Genomic DNA, 25,646 nt, shown 5'->3' on the forward strand with positions numbered 1-25,646 from the left:
TGGGTAAAATGCAAAAAAGTCAAAAAGATGGTGCTGCCGACACAACAGCATTGGTCTCAAAGGGCCTACATACAAATGTAAATTCAGACATGAACCTAAGTTTATCATCAAATTTACCTTTTTTTACGCCTGTCATAAATTCACAAAGCGATTCCTGGTAAGTATTAAACCCAGTCACTGAGACGGCAATTCTCCACCCAACTCCAGCGATATCTTCAGAGTTAAATTACACCTTTGGGTTGAGAAAGTGGGTGATCTAAAGTGTGGTTTACCTTGGAAGTTAGGGAACACCCACAAAACCTCTATGTATCTGGGTATTCTCAAACTCCCCCCCTCTAATTTCTACCTAGAGATAGTCTTACATATTTTGCCAGCCCAAAAATCCATTAAGTGCCTTGAACTGAGCTGTGAAGTAGTGTCAAGCCAGTAGTGCCTGCAGGCTGTACTCCAGCAGCTGGGGCAGACCCACACCATTGTATGCTGATTAATATGATCATAGTTGTCTGATGTTCTCATGTGAGTAGCCCTCCCCATTGTTCGAGAATTGTTTAAGGTGCCAGCGGAAGATACGGAAGCGCTCTCTGTTCCGAGGTGTGTGGCTGTTTTTAAATACCATCAACAGAGCCGTTTGACTCTATTTGGACGTTTGTAACTTTTTTGTTTAGTGCACTGCCAGCTACACATATAATTCTACCCCCAGATGAAGCTTGCCCTCGCATGTGAACATTACTAGCATGGGTGGGCCAAAGAGGCCCACGAGTCCTGGTCTGAACTGACAGATAAAACAGCTGAAAGTGGAGTTCCATGGGTGCTTGGATAGTGCCATTAGAGACGACTGCTAAACTATCATTGTCCCTAACAACCCTACATTACTTGCATCACCCAACTAAATACACAGAAACTGTGGAAATAAGGTGCTGTTGTATTTGTGTTACGGGCTCAGTGTAAGGCGCAGAGTATGACCATAGCTCAGTGTATGCTCACTGCCTGGCCTTACTGATTGCAGCATATGCTCAGCGGGAGCAGATACAAATACGGATTAGAAGGAGGCGCGGTGCATCTTTCACTTCCTGTCACGTCAAACGTTGGCTTTCAGGACTTTGTCAGACGAACTATTGGAACTTTCCTGCGAGCCTCCTGCTTGTTTACCCGTAAGATGTCCCGAGCCACAAGCAAAGCTCTATGTAGATTTAGCTAAAATTCACAATCATAACACGAAGGGGTGTATACTTGTCTCTCTGCCATTGGGATATTTCAACACAGAAAACAACTATATATAAATACAAGCTCCAAATACATGCCCCTCCGCGACCAAAGCATGGCCGACACATTCAACCAACGTTTATAGATTGTAAAAATCCTCTTGATTGTCCTGAAGCATCAAACCAGTATAACTCTGATGAGGGGTAAACTCTTTCTACTTCATAAAGACTTTGTGTGGGTCCTGGTGGGACTGGTGTAATGCAACTCCTGCCAAACAACGGCATCGTCATTGCTTTTTTAATACTGTGTAATTGCTATCTGGTTTTCTTCTGCTATTTTAAATCGTGATAATTTGCATTGGTCACGAAACTGTTGTTGTAGCTGCTCAGTTTCCCGTTAGATATGGCTAGTTTTTTAATATCTCTGCCACGTTGTTTTCTGGCCATCACTTGTTGTGAATGTCCTTTTTATTTTTCAGTCAATCATGAATCATTTTAGGTCTGAACATATAGCAAAGGGACTTAAGTCTTTTTCTGTAGGTTAAACATATTGGAGGTATTCATAAAGAAAATTAGAGATGGCAAGCCAAATAGGAGGTTGAGGATAGTAACGAATTCACATTTCCCATGCCATTAATCCATATTATCTGTCACTTTAACCCCATACACCAAAATCATCTTGAAGCGCATTATTATCTGTGTTTTATTTGGTAGCTGTACGGAACTGGATTATTGTTGGGGTAGGTGGCTATCTGCTTCAACGAAAATATACGTGGCCAGATGTACAACCGTTTTTTGCTGTCGCAAAGGGGAATTCTGCCCATTTGCGACTGCAAAAAGGTCTCCTCAATGTACTAACCCTATTTTGCGAGTCGTTAACCTACTAGCGATTCGCAAAATATGGTTAGCGACTCGCTATCAGGAAGGGGCGTGCCAAGGGCGTCCTTTCCTAATAGCAAGTGCAAATGACATGTACCATTGTTTTGCGACCACTCGCAGTTTACCACCCTTTTCAAAAGGGTGGTAAGCCACTCGCACATGGAAGGGGTCCTCAGGGGACCCCTTCCCTTTTGTGAATGGCCGCAAGAACAGTTTTTAAGAGCAGGCAGTGGTCCCAGGGACCACTGCCTGCCTTTAAAAAATGAAACTGAAAAGTTTCATTTTTTTTTTAAATGCATCCCGTTTTCCTGAAAACGGGATGCATTTAAAAAAAAATGCTTTATTAAAAAAGAAGTCACAGACATGTTGGTCTGCTGACCCCAGCAGGCCACCATCCCAGTGAGTGCGAGCCATTCCAAATGGTGTCTCAAATTGCGACAGCCTCATGAATAATAATGAGGCATGCAATTTACGACCCCATTGGGAATCACAAACAGTGTCTGAGACACAGTTGTACATTCATTTTTGCGAGTCGTGAATTGCAAGTTACAATTTGATGCAATTTGGGACTCGCAAAAATGAATGGTCGTACATCTGGGCCATGGTCCAGAAAAAGGAAAAAGATCAGGGGCAACCACACAGAATTGCGTACAGTAGCCCTGTGGCCGTACTATTCATAGCAGTGACATCAAAGTCTACACCCAAGTGGCTTTGCGAAATATGAGCTACAATTTACAGTAATTGTTAAACCTTTCAGTAAAATCTCCATGTAGGCTTTATGCATGAGGCTCTGCTATGGCATCTCATCCCCTGGCACACGAGTTGACCAGCAGTTGCTGATTTTCTCTGTTCAGAAAAGCACATTCCCCCAAATCACAAATTCTTGCTCATTTCCCCTGAGGATGCCCTAAGTCAGTGGTCGATGTTTCTGCTCCATTTGACAACAGTAAATCTCCGACCATTTCCAGTGTGGCCAGGGACCAGATAAAGTTTGTTAAATTACCCACTAAAATTAGGATTGGAATGTTCCCACACTTTAGCATCATTTCTATCTTGGAACATCCTCTCTGTCCCTTGTGGAAGATTTAAGATACCTAAAAATCCAGATGTGAATGCATTGTTTTGTGGGAGTAAAACCATGTTTTGTGAAAGACAAATTCAACTTTATTATTGTACGGCTTATATTGTCCCAAGTAAAACGGTGTATTTGTTGGACAACATAACTATCAGAACTGTGAGAAACTGATTCCACGCACAGCATCGGGATATGTCCTGCTTACTCACAGTGCATCATCTGTACCCCTAACCTTACAGGTTAACAGATAGATTTGCAACCTCAGGACATGACAACCCTGACTCCCCAAGGTAATTGTGGTAACCGATTAGGATCCCTTTCGCTTAGTTAATTATGCATACTCAAAGAGATACACAAGAAAGAACTACACAGTGAAGCATTTCAATATTTATTGAAGTATTGTGATTTTTGAGTAAAATTCTTGCACTGCAATAATAAATAAAATGAAACAGAATAATGTGATTAGCATTACTAGAATGGCGAAAAAGATAAACAGTGCAACCATTTTGCTTATTACAGAGAATATATGCTTGAATATTAATACTGTAATATGTTGTACTCCTACCTAGTGGATCCTAACCTATCAAGTCTATGGTGAGTGAATCTGCCATATCGCTGTAGGATGATCTAACTCCCCGTTACATGTGGGTAAGTGTAATTAAGCTGCCCATCTTGGTGGAGAGCTGGGCAGTGGAGAACCTGACCTTATGGGCCAGGCGGCGCAGGGCACGCCTAAGATCTCCGAGTTCACCTGCCTCAACCGACAGAGACACGAGACACTCTGTTAGGCGTAGAAAAGTAGTTTTATGAGCTGCAGCTAAGCACAGTTATCTAAGAAGTACCACACAGGTAGGTTCTCAAGAGACTGCCACTTCAATCTGTGGCGCACAGTCTATTATACAACACAAGTTTACAATGACAACTCCCAATATCCACAAAACTGACAAATAGGAATAGTTCGAAAACAAGCTATCGAATGTCTAAAACACACCCTTCTTTCAGACCCCGTGTGCTCTCCTCCCCTCAGGTTAATCAACACTAGTGCCCGTAATTCAATTTGCATGTGGCAAAACATGTGTAGAATGCTTCAAAAGAAGGGCTATGTAACAAGAGAACACACAAAGAGAATAGTGAAGGCCAGTTAAATAAGATAAGGTAGAGAAGAATGGTGGGACCCAAACAGTGGAGTAAGACATGGATTAATCAGTCTAGACACGGCTTTGCGAATTCGGCCAGACCCTGACATCAGTATCGCACACAAGGACAAAGGTTGTTCTTTAACGAGGAAAACATGGAGCGGTTGAAAAAGGCAGAAAGACCATTTTACCGCGTTAGCCGTGCTGCCTGAGTGAGGCAACATAAAATGGCGACTAAACACAAAATGGCGGTTGTAGCGAAGTAGGGCCGAAAACTATGTAACCTCAGCCCCTCCTTTTGCCATACTCAGGCAATGCACAAAGGAACCCATTTTAGTCTGAGTCAATATCAATGGTCATGAGGTCACTGAGATGTTGTTGCACCATCATCTTGATGTGTTCTGTCTGCTGTGCTACTGGTTTGGAGGCACAGATCGTGGCACAAAGTCCACAGATGGCTGGACCACACTGTAGACAAAGACAACAAGAAAAGACGAGTGCTAGAATCATTCCAAGGAAAGTTAGCACTTTCCATCCCCAAGTGGACAGTAGTCCCCACAACCATCCCATCACAGACCAATCTCCAGTATTTTGGTGAATAGACTCAGAGATGACATGTAGCTTAGAGATGGCTTGGTATACTGTAGGGGCATTGCCAGGAATATAAATGCAACAACTGGATCCAATCAGTTTACAGACTCCTCCTTTATCTGCAAGGACTATGTCTAAAACCATTCTATTCTATAATGTCATAAGTTGATCCGCCTGAAGCTCAGCAGTCAAATTATTTAATGCTCCAGAAGTTACATTGATTGTGGCATCAACCACGAGGACCAACTGTCTGATATTTTTGCTATTGGCCATCGGACCCCAAAAGGGAAGAAACCCTTTCAGAAAATCCCCTCCTTCTTGCCCTGCTGTATCTTCCGAATCTACAACTCCTCTAGCAACTCTCTTTTTATGATAATCAGCAGGAGCAGTATATGTAGGAGGGAGGAGAAAAGCTATATAACACGTCCCCAAGAAATATGGGGGAAGCCATGTATAAGCTTTGTCGTAACAGATAAAATATGTACCTTGCGATGCCACTAATGGTGCGGGGGTAGAAGAAGTATAGACATAAGTATGGGAGCAATTGCTCCTCTCTTGCTTAGTTTTGGTATTCTGGCCATTTATTTAAAAGCACAAACGACCTCTTTGGGGTAGTACCCAAATCGGGGTAGAACTCTGTTGCTTAAGCTTATCGGTGAGGCTGAGAGTATAACGAGTTATATTCCACCCATCATATTCTCTCTTCTCGTCTTTAGGAATCTTGATAATGTCAGCAATCTTTGCCATCGTTACAATACCCTTTATCAAAGAACTGTGACTGAAATCCACTCCACCATTATAGGATCCACCAGAAGGATATTGAAGTAAGTTCTGGTATGCATTGGAAAACATAGCCAGATAGGCCCAAGCAGAACCTTCATATGACAAGGGGAGGACTAGATACGGCATTCCTCTTTGTGTATTATGTGGTATGAGACCACAGACCCAACAATCAGTAACATTTACGATCAATTGATGTTGGTGTAACAGTTGAATGAAGGAATTATTAAGATATTCCATTCTTCTCATTTGCTCGTGGTCTGGGAGTGAATAAAATTTATGCGGAGAAACAGTAGTAGAGGGATTTAGAGGGGCAGAAGCGGGAACAGGTACCAACTGTAGGACGTGAATAAGCCATCCTATGCATGCTAATAAACTACATAAACATACTAAAACACATAGTGCTACGCCACAACGACCGAATAACTAGCATGGCCACTCTGACTAAAACCCAGGGGAGTGGGGTGGCGCATTTTACACCCTCGACAATGCCCCCTCCTAATTTAGTTCAAAAAAACCCTCCCGCCCCAGCTCAGCCGACCAAGCAAACTCTACAGCCCCAGGGTAGAGTTGACCCTCCCTCCGAAAACCCACCGCCCCCAAAACAATTAAAGCCACCAGGAACCGAATTAGGTGATGCCCCTAATAAACCAATCTTAAAGGCCACGACAAGCAGTAATCAGAACATCCAAGGGGTAGATCGAAATAACAAGATACCACACAAAAAGGCCCCACAAGTGGAGATTCCCCCAGAAGCAGCGCCCTTTGTGGTGGTCTTAACAGGGGTCCCTCAGTTAGCGGAAAATAAGAAGGAGGGATACGTTGACCTCAAGAATAAAATTATTCATTGGCTGAGAACGTTCAGGCCGATAGCGCCCAATATAGATGGGGATATAGTCCATGTTAGACGGATCAATTGGCTGGGGAGTAGAACTAAAAATATAGAGGGGGACATAGTGGTGGTTAATTTTAGAGATCCTCGGGCTGTTGATTATATTTTAAATTGGCCACCAGGAAACGGGGAAACCTGCATTACCCCTCGGGCCTTAACATATTTTTACCCCAGGACAGAGGCTACCCCTTTTAAATATCCAAATAAATTTCAATCCTATAGGCCTTCTCTTGCCTTGCCCTTTAATAATAATTATCCCCAGCATGGACAACATTTTGCCTTGGTGCCTGATCAGCACCTTGCGTGGTCTACGATCTCTTATAGACACACGAGTAATCACGACACCAGGATGAGTCGTCTGAGACCTTTTACCCCGCTGGACACTTACAATCGGTTTTCTCAGCTCTCCGGGCTGGAAGATTGCGATTGAAGTTCAGCGCCCGGGGGGGAGTCAAGTGAACTCCCTGAGGGGGAGACCTCACAACGACTCTGTGGCAGTGTAGATATAGAGGAAGTTGGGCCACTCTCAGTTCAAACTGTTATTACCAACAATATTACTGAGACTTCTATGTCAGCTAGGCCTTTGACTAGCACGGATGGCTGTCCTGTGACTACTATCCCCCTGGCACAGGAGGGGGGGTGCTGTATGACCATGGTGGACAATGAGGGTGGGACCGGGGAGGGATACACCTTAGTGCCAAAAGGAAGGTGGGTAATAAACCTCCTTTCCTGGAACATCGCGGGGTTAAAAAGGAAGTTAGAAATTCCAGAGTGGCACATGTTCATTGAGAGGTTTGATGTTTGCCTGTTTCAGGAAACTTGGAGCCTATCTCCGCTACACAAAGCGGGGTATACCACCCACTTTTTTCCAGCAGTAAGCAAGGGAAGGGGTAGACCAGCGGGGGGCCTCACGGTCTGGATCAAAATAGAACTGGATTGGGTGGTTACACGCCACACCTTGGAGTGTAATGATATTCTCCACCTCTCCTGTAGAGGAAAGGTGGAGGGTAGTAGGCTTGACCTTTTCAATGTTTACGCTAGAGGGGCCCCTGGGGACTCTGCCTCTCTGACTTTAACAGCTCTGGACTCCGCCTTAGCCAATTGTCCGTCATCAGCGAAGATCATCGTGGGGGGTGATTTTAACTGTACGTTTGAACCCCTCCTCGGAGATGATCCTTTGGGTATCGAAGAGGAGGATTCAAAATGGTCCATCCCAACCTTATCCCTGCCCCCCATTAGGAAATGGTCAGCTAGGGCAATTCAAATTAATGCACTGACTAGGGACCACAAGCTAAGAGCCCTTAACGGTAGGACTATATCCGATCAGGTAGGGGCACTGACCTTCAATAGACTTACTGGGCCGTCCCTAATTGACTACATCCTAATGGATGTTAGTTTCTGGGCAGACCTTATTGATATGGAGGTCTACCCAAGTCAGGATAGCGACCACAATCCCCTGTGTTGCAAGTTTAACTGGGTTACCCTAAAAGACAGGAGGGCGAAAGTCACCTCAAAAACATCTAAAGAGGTTATCCCATATAATAACAATCGCAGACTGAAATGGGATAAGGCTAAACTTAAGGAGGACGATCTAGGGGCCATTAAATCTTTGGTAGAGCGCTTGTCTTCAGATTTGGAGGTCTGGATTGGTGAAGACCAGATTAGTAGGCTTCCTTACCCCTCCCTTGATTCTGCTTATAAAGCCACAGTAGATCAAGTTGGTCAATTTTTTACTTCGAAAGGGAAAAGCAATAGGGCTACTGTTACACCCCCCACTCTTAATAAACCTTGGTATACTGACCAGTGTAAGGGTAAAAGAAAAAACTTGACAAAAGCCCTGATTTCTGGGGATCCTTCGCTGGTTAGAGCGGCCAGGAAGGATTACCTGAAAGTATTATCACTGGCCAAACGCGAGTGGGAGGAACAGCATTGGCAGGACCTATCCAATGCCGTGAGTAGTAGGAACCCGAACCTTTTTTGGGATTTGATTAATAGAACTAGACAGAGGAAATCGCAACCTTTGGCTGCACACATAACTAGTCAGCAATGGTTTGATCATTTCTCATCCCTGTATGGAGGCATTGAGGAAACAGCCAGCCCTGGGGCAGATAGTTTGGGTGAGGGGGACTCCTTAGGGGTGGACGACCTTCCATTTACGACCACAGAGGTAGTGGCGGCAATTAGACATCTAACCCCCAAGAAAGCAGCCGGGCAGGATGGGATCCCTGGAGATCTGTTGATAGTGGACCCACAGGCCTGGGCCAAATTAATAGCCATAATAATGAATTTGATTAGTAGGGGCCACCAGGTGCCAGATTCTTGGAAAGGTGCAGAGGTAGTGACCGTGTTCAAGAAGGGGGCAAGAGAGGACCCTGCAAACTACAGACCTATCAGCTTGATAGACATAATTCAGAAAGTGGTTGGCAGGGTCAGCATCTCAAGAGTAGGAGATTGGATGGAGGAGGCCAGTATTCTTTCCCACCTACAAGCAGGTTTTAGAAGAAAGGTAGGGACGATGGACCAGGTCTTTCGCTTTTTTGCTATCTATTGGAAGGCAGTGACCATCAAGAAAGGCAGTTTATATATGGCCTTCATAGATCTCAAAACAGCTTTCGACCTGGTCCCTCGCGCAAAATTATGGAAAATCCTAGGGGAGATGGGATTTCCCAGTGGTCTCCTTAACCTAATCGTAAAGCTCCACGAGGGGAATTACGCGAGGGTCAGATGGGGATCCCAGGGACAGTTAACAGATAGGGTCCCTGTGAGGAGAGGAGTACGCCAGGGCTGCGTTATGGCTCCGACCCTTTTCTCCCTATTCGTGAATGGAGTGGTGGACCATCTGAAGGGGGAGGAGGCGGATGCCCCATCCCTGGCGGGGGAAAGAATCCCCACCTTACTCTTCGTCGACGACACCTTATTAATCTCCAAATCCCCAGTGGGTCTGCAAAAACTCTTGAACCGGTTTAGCTCCTTCTGTACCACCCGAGGCTTAACCATTAACACCTCAAAAACTAAATTGATGGCACTCTCCCCCTCCAAAAGATTCAAAAATAATTTTCTGCTCAATGGCGTCCCTCTGGAGTTGGTTGAGTCTTTTGATTATCTTGGTGTCCGGATAAACAGTCGCATGACCTGGAAGAATCATTTGGCCAAAATGCTACTCAGTCACCAAAGAGTATCTGGGGTGACTTTGAGGGAGCTCCATGAATCACGTAGTAAACCTGTCTCCCCCGCAATGGCCATTTATGAGGGCCAGATTCTTCCTGCGGCATTATATGGCTCTGAACTCTGGGGGTTTGAAAATGTTTCTGAACTATCGACAGCGGAAAACAACTTTCTAAGGAAGGTGGTGGCTCTTCCTACTTCCACCCCACTGATCCCCCTGAGACTAGATCTGGGCAGAAGAGCACTAAAGGACTTGGTAAGGCTACGCCCGTTGCTCTTTTGGACTCGTTTGAGAAGAACTGCGGAGCTTGCAAAATATGCTGAAGGGCTGGATGATCTTCTGCTACTGGACACGGGTAAAAAAATAGGATGGTTGAATAGATTGAAAGACTTGGCTCTTAACCTGGGGCTAAGCGATGCATGGGAGTCACAATCGCCACCACCCAAGGAAGTGATCAAAAAGCTATATTGGGACTGGGTACAGAGTAATGTGCTGAGGGCTGCGGATGGGGGCTCACTCACGGATCAATTTTTGTCATTTAAATGTGTGAGAAAATTGGAGCCCTTCCTCGACCTGATAACTAAACCTCTAGATCGAGCGCTATATCTAAAACTGCGATATGGGACGCTTCCGGTGCATGATTTCACGGAGAGGTGGTCAAACTCTGGTGCCCCCCTGCGTTCATGCCCTGGCTGTGTGGCACCAAAGGAGTCTGTGGCCCATTTGTTTTTTGCCTGCCCAGCTTACAAAAGGGCGCGGAAACTTTGGTTGAAACCGGTCTGCAGGGAACTGGGGCTGAGGTGTCATAGCCAGGCACTACGTGTACTTTCTACGGACACTTCATCTTCCATTATGATTTGCGGGGTGGCAAAATTCTTGGGTAGCGCGTGGTTGACGCGCTCCAGATTACTGAAACTGCGTCCGGGGGTCCCAACGGTCTAATGCTGCATTCGCTGGTAGCAAATTAGTGACTGTGTGTACCTCTTCTTTTATTCGTTTTAATATTTTTATGGAGAATTGGTAAATGTATATGCATATGTATTTCTTTTATGGTGATTAATTTGCCGAATAAAGATATTTACACACAATATCACTTCCTTTCCCTGTATTATCCATTACTCTAAAGGCGTTGCTCACGATAATCTTCCTTAATCACTTGGCTGTGATTGTTAGCCGTCCTATGACACTGAAAGTCCTGTTGACCTATTCACTATTCAGGTCACAGCTCAAGACTCCTACCGTGACCCTGCAACTTGATGGATAAGGGAAAAAAAGGTATGTTTCTTTATAAACAGAATTAAAGGAAACCAAAATTAATTGTCTTTAGGCAATCACTTTCTCAGATTGTATCGTCTCTTTCCAGGCGTTGTTTGGTCCCTGAATAAATGTTCGGGATCTGTAGTGTCAAGTCTCAGATGTACAGGTCCAGCTTCCTGTAAGACATCATCGTCCTCCTTCTCTGAGCTAGTCCAATCCAGGCGTGCACTGCTGAACGGTACGAAGCTGGGTACCTTCTCGCACTCACTATCACCGATACCTTCTCGGACCCACTGGTCATAAGGTAAAGGCAATGGTACCCTTTTGCAATGCACGCCGTGGATCCAGTTTTTCTTTCCCAGGACCTTGACAGCTGTACGAGTTGTGAGTAACACTTGTCTCGGCGGCCCCCAGCGAGGTTCCAAGTTCTTTTTCCTCTGGAAGTTCTTGAGACACACCCAGTCCCCAGGCTGGATGGAGTGTCCGCGATCTGAGGAGTCCTCCGGTAAAGCGTTTTGGACCTGTTGACGAATAACATGCAATTTAGTGGTGAGATCATGCAAATAGTCAACCAACAACGGGTACAGAATATCTGAGTACTTTTTGGGTCTGGGGACTCCCCAGACATTAGCTGGGTGTCCAAACACAATCTCGTATGGGCTAAGCCCCAAACGAGAATGAACAGTCGTTCTAGTTGAAAGGAGTGCCAAAGGCAAGGCATCAGGCCAAGAAAGGCCCGTGCTGGCCTGAATCTTTGCTAACTTAAGTTTGAGAGTGCCATTATAGCACTCTACCAGACCTGCTGACTGAGGATGGTTTGCCGCATGGAATTTCTGTCTAATGCCTAGACCCACACACACCTTTTGCATAATTTGACCTACAAATTCACTTCCATTGTCACTCCAGACAATGCGCGGCAAACCAAATCTCTGGAAAAATTCTTTCAAAAGTATTTTTGCAGTGGACAAGGCAGTGTTGTCCTTTAGGGGGTAGGCTTCTATTCATCTGGAAAAGGCACAAACCACCACCAGGACATACTTGAGATTATTAAAGCGTTCCATATGGATATAGTCTATTTGCAGTACCTCGAATGGGTACGTAGGGGGTGCAAAGTGACCTGCTGGAGTTGGTGTTCCCTTTCCCGGATTGTGCATCAAACAAACAATGCAATGTTTCACCACATTTTCTGCACATTTAGGAATACCCTCATTCTACCATACTGGAGCTAAAAGCTTACATATACCCCTTGCATTAATATGGGCTGGTCCATGGGCCATAGTAACTACACGCAGTACATACGCATCTGGTAGCAACCATCGTTGATGCTCTGACAATTCCGTCCAACATCCCATACTATCCAACATTCCCGTACTCTCTCTCCACGTACTCAATTCTTTCTCGGTGGCCTCCTTCTGAATCACTTTCACACTTTCCACTGTGTCTTCACACATACCACCTTCTGCGACCCATCTTGCAGGGCCCGCAACATACATACGACTTTCAATATTCCTCGCTGTCTCCCTCGCTATCTCGTCTGCAAATGCATTTCCATGACCCACTTCATCAGTAATCTTTTTATGCGCACTGCACTTCACAATCGCTATTTGAGTAGGCAGAGCAAGTGATTCAAGAAGGTCAGTTACCAACTGACCATGCTGTATCTTGGTGCCGTGGGAGGTAAAGAATCCTCTTTCCCTCCACAAACGACCAAAACTATGGGCAACGCTAAAGGCATACTGGCTGTCAGTATAGACAGTTACTCTTTTCCCTTTCGCCAACACACATGCTCTTGTCAACGCAATCAATTCTGCAGCTTGCGCTGAGTTATGCGAAATGCGTGCAGTTTCTACTACGGCGTACAAAGTCGTTACTGCATAAGCAGCTGTCATTTCGCCATTAGGAACCTTGAAACAAGACCCATCTATCCATAGGATCCCATCCGGATCCACAAGTGGTGTATCCTTCAGATCTATTCGACCCTTCGTTTCTTCCTCAGTGCGAAGAAAACAATCATGCTGATCTTGTACATGGTTCGCATCCAAAATAGGCAACAATGTTGCTGGATTCAGAACATTACATCTTTTTATGTGTATATGACTAGCTAGAAGTGTCAACTCATATCCAGACAAGCGAGCACTCGTTAAGTGTTGAGTTTTCGTCCTGTTAAGAAGAGTATCTACTGCATGTGGCACCATAACATTAAGAGTATAATCTAACACTAGTCCAGCAGATTGACGAATAGAAATTGCCGCTGCTGCTGTTGCTCTAAGGCAACTAGGTAATGCCTTAGCTACTGGATCTAATGTTGCAGAAAAATAGGCACACGGCCTTTGTTTGTCGCCGAATTGTTGCGTCAGTAGTGATAATGCGCAACCTTCCCTTTCATGGACATAGAGCGACAAAGGTTTACTGTAATTTGGAGTACCAAACACAGGAGCAGAACACAAGGCAGTACGTAAATCTGAAAAACTCTTTTGACATTCATCAGTCCGAGGCAGAGGCTGGGGCGTATCTTTAAGTGTAAGTGCCAACAGAGGTTTAGCAAGTAGGGAAAAATTTGGAATCCACTGTCTACAGTAAGAAGTAATGCCTAAGAAAGCACGCACTTCTCTTTGTGTGGACGGTACAGGCATCCGTGCAATTGCATGAATACGTTCTGGAGTCAATCGCCTTCCCTCCTTCGACAAGAGATGACCTAAATAGGTAACTTCTTGTCGACAATATTGTGACTTGGAAGATTACACTTTATGATGTAAGTCAGACAAATGTCGTAAGATCGACACAGTTGCAATTTTACAGACATTTTCCGAATCAGCAGCGATCAACAAATCATCCACATATTGGAAAAGAGTAGCACCTGAGGGTTCAGAAAAGTTGTCAAGCTGAGACTTTAAAGCTTGACTATATATAGAAGGACTTTCACAATAGCCCTGAGGTGCACGCTTAAACCGGAAGCTTCGGCCTCCGAGAGAGAAGCCAAAGAGATCCCTACTTTCCTCAGCAATAGGAATGCTAAAGAAAGCATTCTTAAGATCAATAACCGAGAACCAAACCGCTGAAGCAGGATTCATAGTAAGCAAGGCTGTTATATCTGGCACAACAGGGAACTGAGGGACAACAATTTTGTTGACCTCTCGAAGATCAATTACAAAACGGTACACGGGTGGCTGAGAGGGATCAGTACGTTGGAGAATAGGTAAAACAGGGCTATTGCAAACATTCCCTCTAGTCTCTTCAACCACACCCTTCTGAACCAAATCATGAACAATGGCCAACAAAGCTCTCTCACCATCACTAGATATTTTATATTGGGGAACACGTGGCATCTTAACATTGTCTTTAACAGTAATCACATATGGTGGAATTTGCAATAAGCCAACATCATTCGGACCCACAGCCCAAAGTGTAGCAGGAAGTGAACGCAACTCGGGTGGTAGCTGTTCTTTAGATACATACATCGGAGAAGTCAGTTTATCACCCAAAGTGAGGTGCACACCAGAGGGTGAACAATACAGGGTAGCATGTAAACGTTTCAATAAGTCCAAACCCAATAAATTCTCTCCGCATCCTGTTGTTAAAAGGAGTGGAGCTTCCAAATCGTATGGACCAATGGAAATGGGCAAAGGACAAGAAATAGGATTTGAAACTGGGGCGCCAGAGAATCCCACAGAAACATTTGTTAAGCCAGACAAAGGTGCCCCAGGGAGTTTAGAATGCATTATGGAACTTCTCATAGCACCAGTATCCAAGAGAAATGGTTCTGTAACACCTAATGCCATAACATTAACATAAGGTCCTTCCTGATCTACTGGAACTGATACGACTCCCTTACTTTGCCTTTGGCTGTCCTAGCTAGTATGAAAATCAACGTCCTCATTATCGAAACAATAGTCATCATTATAGTATTGTGCAGATTGAGAATTCTGCTGATCAAAGTAATTTTTAGAATCCGGAGGGGGAGATGGACGTCGTTCCTGAGTCGATGCACCACAACCCCTACCTCTGGATATGGATCGAGAATCACCACGACCCCTTGACGCTAATGGTCCACCATACCGCTGTAATAAAATTGGACAAGTATTCTTAAAATGACCATCTTCCTTACAGTAAGCACACTGATTAGGGCCCAATGGAACTTGTGGAACTGAGAGTACTGGCTTCTGTAACAACTCTGAAACTGGGGGGGGGTGTGGAAATTGGTGTTGAGCAGAACGAGGGGGATAAGCCTGTTGCAGAAGAACCTTCGTTTTTAAATCTTTAGTATTTTTCTCCGCTTTCTCCTTATCTTCCTTAGCCCTATTCTCATAATATTGAGCAGTAGCCAATATCTGTTCAGTGGAAGAGACAGCCCACGAACTTTCCGATTGTTTTAATTTATGTGATAATTCCGGAAGTAAATTAAAAACAAACTTATCTACGAATAATCGCTGTCCACCTTCAGTACTCATGTCTTGCCCACTATGGTCGATGAAAGTCTCCTCAAAATGAGTAAAGAAGTCGGAGACACTTTCATCCGTCTTTTGCTTACACACCGCTAACTTATGCCAATTAACGCGCACCGCAGGCATCATAGTTTTCATCAAATCTACTATTCTTCCAGGTAATTCCGTAATCAAGACATCCGGTATGACACCACCTACTTGTCCTGCATCCGCAGCTGTAATGGCAGCCCAATCACCACCTAAAGCTGCCGCATGATCCTGCCTACGAATCTTGGTCCATATTGCTTGTGGGACTACATTTCCCATAAGTAAGTCAATATCTGCCAAATTCATAATACAAGCGTCAACAGTCTGGGACAGCTCTTTATAATACCCAGCAGGATTCTTACGAGGGTCCGGTAAAGACTGTTTAAGTGCCAATACTTCTGACCTTTTCCAAGGGTCATGTACCCATATATGCTGAAAATGAGCAGGAACAGCAGGATTAGCACCTCCTTGAGGAACCTCATCTCTCCATATCGGAGGAACTTCTCGCATAGGATATTGTGCCGTTTTACGGCGAACCGCAGGATCAGGTTCAAGAGAATTTTGAGAGAAAAAGGCGGATCGAAAAGTAACAAGCTTTTGAATAGCATGTTCTACAGCAGGACCCACAATAAGTCCCTTATCAAATTGATCCTGTATTTCGAATAAATCCTGAGGAGGTGAATCTAGATCCCCGTCTCCCCATTCTTTAATCATAGTATTGCACATAACATTAAGTACGTATCTCTGTGTGGGCGCGTTCCATTGCAGGAAAGTATCTAAAATATCGCGTACACTATATTGTACACTGCTCATAATCCAATTCCGAGCAAGAGAATCTAATTTAGTCCGTTCTTCCAAATCCGGAAACTGACTACGGGATTGTCTCCTAGACAACGCAGGAGAAAGATAAAGAGGCCCAAGAAAAGGCGACAAAAGACCTGAAACAGTATCGACTAAACGTTGTCGAGCTGTAGGGGAATCTGTCACCAAAACAGGAGACAACGTATTCTGTAAAACAGAAGAAGAATCTGTAGCAAAGGAAACGACAGATGGAGAAGGCTGAGGCGCAGGAGATTGGGGTGCAGATATCGCTGGCAAAGGGGGCGGAGGTGGAATCACAGGGATAGGCAACTGTGCAGGAACCAAAACAGCTGGATTAACAGCAGGTTGCAATGGCGGTGCATTAGCACCTAACACATAAGGCGGAGGTAATGTCAACAAATGGGACATAAAAGAATCGTCATCAGGAGTTTTTCTCTTTGATACAGTAGGTAACACAGGATAGCATCTATCTATTGCCATACGATGTTGTCTTTCTGACACCTCAATCACCTGATCAGCTTCGTCATTTTTAAATTGTTGGGCAGCCTGTAGAATCGACATACTCTCCTCTTTCTTATCTTTCTTTATTCGCTTAATTTCTTTCTGTTTGGCTTCCTTAGGCCATAGGCGAAAGGAGTCAAACATTGCCGGCCGGGCTTTTCTTTTGAATAGAATCGTTTCCAAAGCTCAAAAGAACCATTTGGTGGCCACTGTAAAACACCATCTTTCTTGGTGTATCGGATACATGTTTCATTAAAAACAATAGGACCCAGACCATGCTTTGAGTAAAGTTCGTAAGTAGGAGTTCCAACTGGAGGAATCAGACAAGAATCCTCTAGCCGGGAATCCCTAGAACAACCAAAACAACAAAATTTCTTAAACTTACTAAATCCAGGCATTTTGTAACACACTGGACTTACTTACAAACGTCAAGGGATTTTCAGACAATAGAGTCACAGCACAAGCGTACTTACCCCTTGGCTTCGGTTAGCGCGCTAATCGAATAAAAAATACAAAAACAAAGAGTGGGCGCTACCCACAAATACTTAACTGAATGCTTTTCTCACGCCAACAGATGTCCGTCTAACGTCTCGCGATACCAATCATCACCAAAGGGCCAAGGCAGGGCGACAGTCAGGGCAGCAGTCGTCAGCAGCCGTCCGGAAGGAGTAGCTACGCTTCAAAAGACCTTCGGTCCACTTCGACATGCAGGGGTCGCTCACGTGGTTCGCGAAATCCTCCGGAATTTTCTTGCGAAGCTCCTCACGACTCTCGGACTAAACTACTACCGCTGAAGTCGCCCACACGTTGGGCCGCCAATTGGAGAACCTGACCTTATGGGCCAGGCGGCGCAGGGCATGCCTAAGATCTCCGAGTTCACCTGCCTCAACCGACAGAGACACGAGGCACTCTGTTAGGCGTAGAAAAGTAGTTTTATTAGCTGCAGCTAAGCACAGTTATCTAAGAAGTACCACACAGGTAGGTTCTCAAGAGACTGCCACTTCAATCTGTGGTGCACAGTCTATTATACAACACAAGTTTACAATGACAACTCCCAATATACACATAACTGACAAATAGGAATAGTTCGAAAACAAGCTATCGAATGTCTAAAACACACCCTTCTTTCAGACCCCGTGTGCTCTCCTCCCCTCAGGTTAATCAACACTAGTGCCCGTAATTCAATTTGCAGGTAGCAAAACATGTGTAGAATGCTTCAAAAGAAGGGCTATGTAACAAGGGAACACACAAAGAGAATAGTGAAGGCCAGTTAAATAAGATAAGGTAGAGAAGAATGGTGGGACCCAAACAGTGGAGTAAGACGTGGATTAATCAGTCTAGACACGGCTTTGCGAATTCGGCCAGACCCTGACATCAGTATCGCACAAAAGGACAAAGGTTGTTCTTTAACGAGAAAAACATGGAGCAGCTGAAAAAGGCAGAAAGACCATTTTACCGCGTTAGCCGTGCTGCCTGAGTGAGGCAACATAAAATGGAGACTAAACACAAAATGGCGGTTGTAGCGAAGCAGGGCCGAAAACTACGTGACCTCAGAAGCATCCCTCGCATGGGGTAAACGGGAATCAGCTGGGCTGGAATTCCGGAATGGGTCAACCTCTCAGTGCCGGCGAAATGCTCCTCTAAACAAGGGGCTCATGTCATACATATAATAACATCATCCATATTACCATGTCAAACCCCCCTATTGATTATTCTATTGTGATAGCTCTGTTGTCGAGTGGCCAAAACAAATAACAACATGATGAACTTAGCCCTTGTACAGAATGTTAAAGGTGCCTGTTAGTGTGCCTATGAAGTAGCAGTGTAAACAAAACTGAGTTAAAAGAATATTATCCTGTATGGGCACACAAATGAATGTGTGTCAAATGTCATTTTTTTTAGGATGCGTAGGCAACTTAAGAATGTAAGGATGTAAAATGGCAGTTCTATTCAGGCTTAATGTAACCATGTGACATTCCTTTTGTTAAAAAAAGGCCACTTTAGTGTGCAAGGTGAATTTGAACACAACCAGCTTTGTGGGGGATGTATGACGTTACCACGCATCCTTTTACAACGCCTACCTTTACCACACAATTTTTACAACGCAGGATCCATTACAACAAAGTACTATTACAACGCATTTTTTTACATCGCATATACCTTTACAACACATCCCATTACAACGTAAGTATTGGTAAGTATATAATATATTTTTAAAAATGTAATTAATTAAAATTAATATAATTTATTTTACTTTAATTTTAATTTAAATTTATTTTTACCTTGTACACCTGTACCCCAAAACCCAAACCTAGCCCTGAACCCTAAAAATACCCCTTAACCCAAAAACCCAAACCTAGCCCTGAACCCTAAAAATACCCCTTTCCCCAAAAACCCAAACATAGCCCTGAACCCTACAAATACCCCTTTACCCAAAAACCCAAACCTAGCCCTGAACCCTAAAAATACCCCTTTACCCAAAAACCCAAACATAGCCCTGAACCCTAAAAATACCCCTTTACCCAAAAACCCAAACATAGCCCTGAACCCTAAAAAGACCCCTTTACCCAAAAACCCAAACCTAGCCCTGAACCCTAAAAATACCCCTTTACCCAAAAACCCAAACCTAGCCCTGAACCCTAAAAATACCCTTTTACCCAAAAACCCAAACCTAGCTCTGAACCCTAAAAATACCCCTTTACCCAAAAACCCAAACCTAGCCCTGAACCCTAAAAATACCCCTTTACCCAAAAACCCAAACCTAGCCCTGAACCCTAAAAATACCCCTTTACTCAAAAACCCAAACCTAGCCTTGAACCCTTAAAATACCCCTTTACTCAAAAAATGCGTTGTAAAGTACATGCGTTGTAAAAGTACTTGCGTTGTAATAGTATCCGTTGTAAAAGTATGCGTTGTAAAAGTTTTTGCGTTGTAAAAAATGTGTGGTAATGGCATTGCGTTGTAAAAAATGCGTGGTAAAGGTTACATACCCTTTGTGTATCATGCCTATAGTTTCCTTCTATAATTATGGACAATCTGCGTTTGTATGTCCTCATGTTTAAGCATTGTGTTTTTAGTTTTAGCATGCATATTTTGTATTTTGTAAAGCACACATATAACCCAAGGGTATCAAGGCCCTGAATAATAGATGTTTATTGTTACCCAGCTCAACAGTATTTTTTTTATCGACCTCAGAAAGATGAAAGGCTGAGTTGACCCACCTGGATTTGAACCTGTTACTAAGAGGTCAAACACAAGCCCCTACCGTGGATGCATTAGTACACTAAGCCACCAGACCCAGCCCTTTCCACTAACATCTTTTGTTCTCATCCTACATACTTTAGCATCAAAGCTCTCAGCTGGACACCTATTGTGGCCTATGTCGATTTCTGGACAGTAAAGGGTCTTCATCTTCTACACTCTTAGGAAACCATTATATTCTTGATGTGTTATGCACACAATTGCTGTTCCTTTCTAAAGGGGCATGTGTGGTACTTCTCTAGGTCATATCATTAAGTATTTCTTCTATGTGCCTAATCTATCTTCAGGACAAGGCGCTGTTGTTGATATCTTTATTACATTCCTTCCAGCAAATTGTATTTATTTTGGCATGCCATAAATATAGATTCCATTGATTTTAATGCATTTCTGAATTGTATATAGCAGAGGGCTAATTTCCCCTTCCTTATACTAAAGAAATATGTTTTAAATGTGCAACTTCTTTCATAACACGTCTGTATGTATAACCACAGCAAAGACTAAACCCTCTAGTAAGAGTTGTGTTAAACAGATTTCCCAATATCTGGTTCTCCTCTGTAATTAGTAATCTGAAATGTAATAAGTTAATATTCAAATCAATTGTCACTTCCTGGTCCACTAAAGAATCAGCTGTTCTGGTCCATCGCCAATAAAGCCACACCTAAGAATATACCAGACCACATCTGTTACATGATCAATAATATAACAAGTAGTTAGGTCCACTAACAAGAGACAATTAACAACTGTTGTCGGTCATTGACCTTATTCTGTCACACCCTAAATGTAATTATTAAAAGCAAACCTGGCATAAACTTCCATGGGTGTAGCCAGGGTGAGCTGGGATGAGACCTGAGGAGTTCTACAGGTGCAATAGGACAGGATAACTTAGTCGTCGTCTCTCCTGTCTTTTTATGTGATGAATGTTGCTTGTTGGACCAGGCACCCTTGGCGTGCTTTTCCGTCTAACTTTTTTTTACTTCAACCCTACTGTTTACTTGCAAGTCCCTAGTAAAGTGTTACCATGTTTAACCTAGGGCCTGTAAATTAAATGCTACTAGTGGGCCTGCAGCACTGATTTGACATTTGACAATTTGACATGCCAGAATAAACCTTTTGCCAGGCCCAAACCATCTCTTTTAATACATGTAGGTCGCCCCTAGGGTAGGCTATGAACAGGGCGTACTGTATTTAAAAAGTAGGATATATACTTTTACGGTCTGTAGTGGTAACGTGAAAAAAACCCTAAAGTCCTTTTTCACTACTGCGAGGCCTACCTCTCTCATAGGATAACATTGGAGTTACTGCATTACATTTAATAAGCTGTATCTTCCAATTGGAAACAGGTGAAAGTGGTTGAGTAGGGTATCTAAAGAATTGTAATTAACCCCCCCCCCCTTTAATGGTAGATTTTTGTATCACAATTCTGAAAATGACACTTTTAGACAGTTGGCATTTGCTTGTCCTAACCATTTGGTGCCTGCAGCCTGTTCCTGGGTCACATGACCAGTTGTAGCTGACAGTTGGTCTTTGTGTATTGCTCCCAGATGGGGAGGTAAAGGGAATATAGGTGTTGGCAGGATGGGACACTCTAAGTTAACGAAGGGAGGAGCTGTCACCTACCACACTTTCATGTCACAGAGGCTGTGCCTAAGCACTCTCACAAAAGGATTATCTCTGTTTTATTGTGACACCAGATAACCTGGGGGGCCAGGACAGGGAGAATGGGGATGTCTGACATCTCAGGGGAGTGGAAACCTCTAGACTCTTCCTCCACTTCAAGTGGGCACCATGTGTAAATATTGGACCTAAGACCCCAACTACTCAGTACACATTTGAACCCGTGGACTCTGCCAGGAAGAAGGACTGCTGTGCTACTGAAAGGACTGCCACTCTTCTGGATTGCTGCCCTGCTGTACTGACCTGCGGTCCTCTTGCCTGGGTGAGAAGGACTGGACCTGCATCTATTGAACCAAGGACCTAATAGTGACTCCAAGAGCTTTTTGCCTGGCCTCCTCTCTAGAGCCTCAGGTGGTCCAACAACCTTGAACTCAGCACCTGGACTATGCCATTTGTGAGTCCTACCATGCCAAGTAATTCCACCCCAGTCCTGGACCCTTGGAAGTGGGCCACAAGGTGCTCTTACAGTCCATCCGTGGATCGGGGAGAATGTACACATCTCCTCTAGAGTGCAGCGCAACCCTAAGCATAACTGATGCATCGCCTCGCATTCCTGATGCAAGGACTTTGCATCGCAGCCTGCAGCCCCATTAAATCCACGCTATATGATGCATCCCCGACACAGGCCCTCGCATCGCAAGTCTCTTGTCAATGGTAGCTTTGATGATGACAGAACTCCGCATTTCACGCTCCGAGGCTTCTTCTGAGAAAACCGGTGTATGCCGGATTCTCAAAACAGGGCTTCACATCACAAGCCCCCCTCCCCGACAGTCTCCTCGACTTCACATTGCAGCCTCATAGCGTCTCTGAACCGACATTGTACAACGCTTCTCCAACCAGGACCTCACATCGCCTCTGCTGCACAAAGCACCCTCGATGTGGGACCACACTTTCATGTGACAAAGGCTGTGCCTAAGCACTCTCACAAAAGGGTTATCTGTTTTATTGTGACCCCAGATAAGCTGGGGCCAGGACAGGGAGAACGGGGATGTCTGACATCTCAGGGGAGGGGAAACCTCTAGACTCTTTCTCCTCTTCAAGTGGGCACCATATGTAAATATTGGACCTAAGACCCCAACTCCTCAGTACACATTTGGACCTGTGGACTCTGCCAGGAAGAAGGACTGCTGTGCTACTGAAAGGATTGCCACTCTTCTGGACTGCTGCCCTGCTGTACTGACCTGCTGTCCTCTTGCCTGGATGAAAAGGACTGGACCTCTATCTGTTGAACCAAGGATCCATTAGAGACTCCAAGAGCTTGTTTCCTGACCTCCTCTCTAGAGCCTCAGGTGCTCCAACAACCTTGAACCCAGCACCTGGACTATGCCATCTGTGAGTCCTACCATGCCAAGTGCTGCCACCCCAGTCCTGGAACCTTGGAAGTGGGCCACAAGGTGCTCTTACAGTCCATGTGTGGATCGGGTAGAATGTACACATCTCCTCTAGAGTGCAGCGCAACCCTAAGCAGAATTGATGCATCTCCTCGCATTTCTGATGCAAGGACTTTGCATCGCAGCCTGCAGCCCCATTGGATCCACGCTATACGATGCATCCCCGACACAGGCCCTCGCATCGCAAGTCTCTTGTTGATGGTAGCTTTCATGATGGCAGAACTCTGCATTTCAAGCTCCATAGCTTCTTCGGAGAAAACCTTTGTATGCCGCGTTTTCAACACAGGGCTTCACATCACAAGCCCCCCTCGCCGACAGCCTCCTCGACTTAACATTTCAGCCTCATAGCGTCTCTGAATCGATGTTGTGCGACGCTTCTCCAACCATGACCTCACATCGCCTCTGCTGCACAAAGCACCCTCGATGTGGGACTGCGTAACTCTTTGTAAACAGGATTTAAGGCACCCTTATTCAGCAGGCATAGCTTGGTCCCTGTAGCTAGCCCGCACTCCATCGCAGTCAGCCTGTACTTGTGACTTTGTCGCAGTCTAGCCCGGCCAGACCCGGCAGTTGGTGCTTTGTGCTTTTTGGGACTATATTTACTGAAATCCTGAAAATTGCATATCTTCAGTTCTACTGATTAGTTTTTTGTTGTTTTGGTCTTGATTTATTTATTAACATGTACTCTATTTTTCTAAATTTGTGTAAGAATTATTTTTGTTGTGTTTTTTCTTTATTACGGTTTCAACAGCTGCATAAATACTTTACATATTGCCTCTAAAGTTAAGCCTGACTGCTCTGTGCCAGGCTACCAAGGGGTTGAGCACAGATTAATTTTGGGTTGCTTGTGGCTTCACCTTGAAAAGAATTGAAGGTTCCTGCTTGAGAAGGGTTTCACTCCTCCCCAACCATAGTGTGCATACAACATGCAAATCGCCCCCACTGATTGTCAATCCATGCTATCCCTGCAAACCTATTCCAAAGAGCAACAAAAGACAGATATTTGATCTTCACAGCATAGCCGTTTATTTTTACCTTCACATTGCTCCTTGAATTTTCACTTTTTCATTGTCAGGCATATTTAAAACACACATTGTTGATGACTTAACTTATGAGAAAGCCAAAAGAGGCCGCATTTGAAAGGATACATTTAGGCAGAGGATTGTATATACAGTACGGGCATGGCATTAACCATCAAGACATCAAGACATCAAGACATCAAGACATCAAGACAACCAATTTGTAATGACTTTGACTGTGCTCGCTGTGCCAGCAGGCCCCAACTTGCACTGGCCGTTGAGTACCACCAAGGGCATCTGACAGCATTGATGTATCACTTTGACCACCAGTCACCTTTATTAGTAATGATTTTTTCAGCCCTCCATCCCATAGGTACAACTACTAGGGCACTGCATAGCGCCTGCCCACCCTCGGGGTTCCTGAACACAGTCCCCCCCAAAGTCTCTTAACCCACCGGCATCTCAGGTGGGGCAGAAAAGTCTAGGACCACCCGCAGGTCAGTGCCCCCTCCCACCAGCCTGGAGCCCCATTGAATGCTCGCCCTGTCCCAAGTGTCGGTCAGCCCATGCCCATGTCTACACCATTTTTTGCTGTCAGGGACCCTGCCCATAGGGATGGGTGGGTGGGTAACTTCGTACTGGTCTTCCACTTCGGAAGCCGCTGAAGAGGACAAAGAGAATTTACCCTCTTCACTGTCCGCTTTTATCTTCGTTGCAGACAACTTGCGCCCTCCGATGACGTCACCGGGTCTCCCCCTGGCTACTATTACTTCCTGGTCTTATGGGAGGGAAGAAAGAAGGCTTCTGCCCGAGATGCTCCTAAGGACACCACGCCCCTAGGTGTGGCTGGCACCTATCATAGTATGCATACAACGTGCGAATAGTCCCCACTGATTGTCAATCCATACCCTCCCCGTAAACCTATTCCACAGAGCAACAAAACACGGTTATTTGATATTCACAGCGTAGCCTTTTATTTTGACCTTCAAGGTACTCTTCACTTTGTTCCTTGAATATTCACCTTATCATTTTCCGACATATGTAAAACACACATTGGGACGACTTGCGCCCTCCGAGGACTTCACCGGTGCTCCCCCTGGCTACCATTACTTCTGGGTCTTGGGGGGGCGGGGGGCTCCCATCCGAGATCCAACTGAGGGCGAAACGCCTCTAGGTGCGGGTGGCACCAATCATTTTCCCAATTTAGTTACATTGCCTAAACATAAAAAAGCACTGTGGGTGGAGTTTCAGCGGCTTCGTTAAAAAGGTGTGTAACATTCAGGACAGAGGCTCCAATCCATGTTGGGCTGGAACATCCTTTTTACCTCCTTTGGTCGATAAAACAAGTGCCACAGTGACTTCAAATATCACTACACCGTGAATGTCTCGGATTTTTAAGCACTTTGTATGAGAAAGAGCCACGCTGGACATTAGCTGTTTGCATTGAAAACACGTAAGTAGGGTGTTTTCAGCCCTGCTTCCCTCACCTCCAGTACTTCTGCCATAAACTAGAGTCTCTCCTTGACGAGGA

The 25,646-nt window shown here is 44.7% G+C and overlaps 1 protein-coding gene across 1 annotated transcript in view; it reads left to right on the top strand.

Moving 5' to 3' along the window:
- FAM20A (FAM20A golgi associated secretory pathway pseudokinase) overlaps positions 1 to 25,646 on the top strand; it is a 373,784-nt gene that overhangs the window by 52,598 nt on the left and 295,540 nt on the right. The window lies entirely within an intron of this gene.

The sequence above is a fragment of the Lissotriton helveticus genome, chromosome 7, assembly GCF_964261635.1.
Source record: "Lissotriton helveticus chromosome 7, aLisHel1.1, whole genome shotgun sequence".
Taxonomy (NCBI): domain Eukaryota; kingdom Metazoa; phylum Chordata; class Amphibia; order Caudata; family Salamandridae; genus Lissotriton; species Lissotriton helveticus.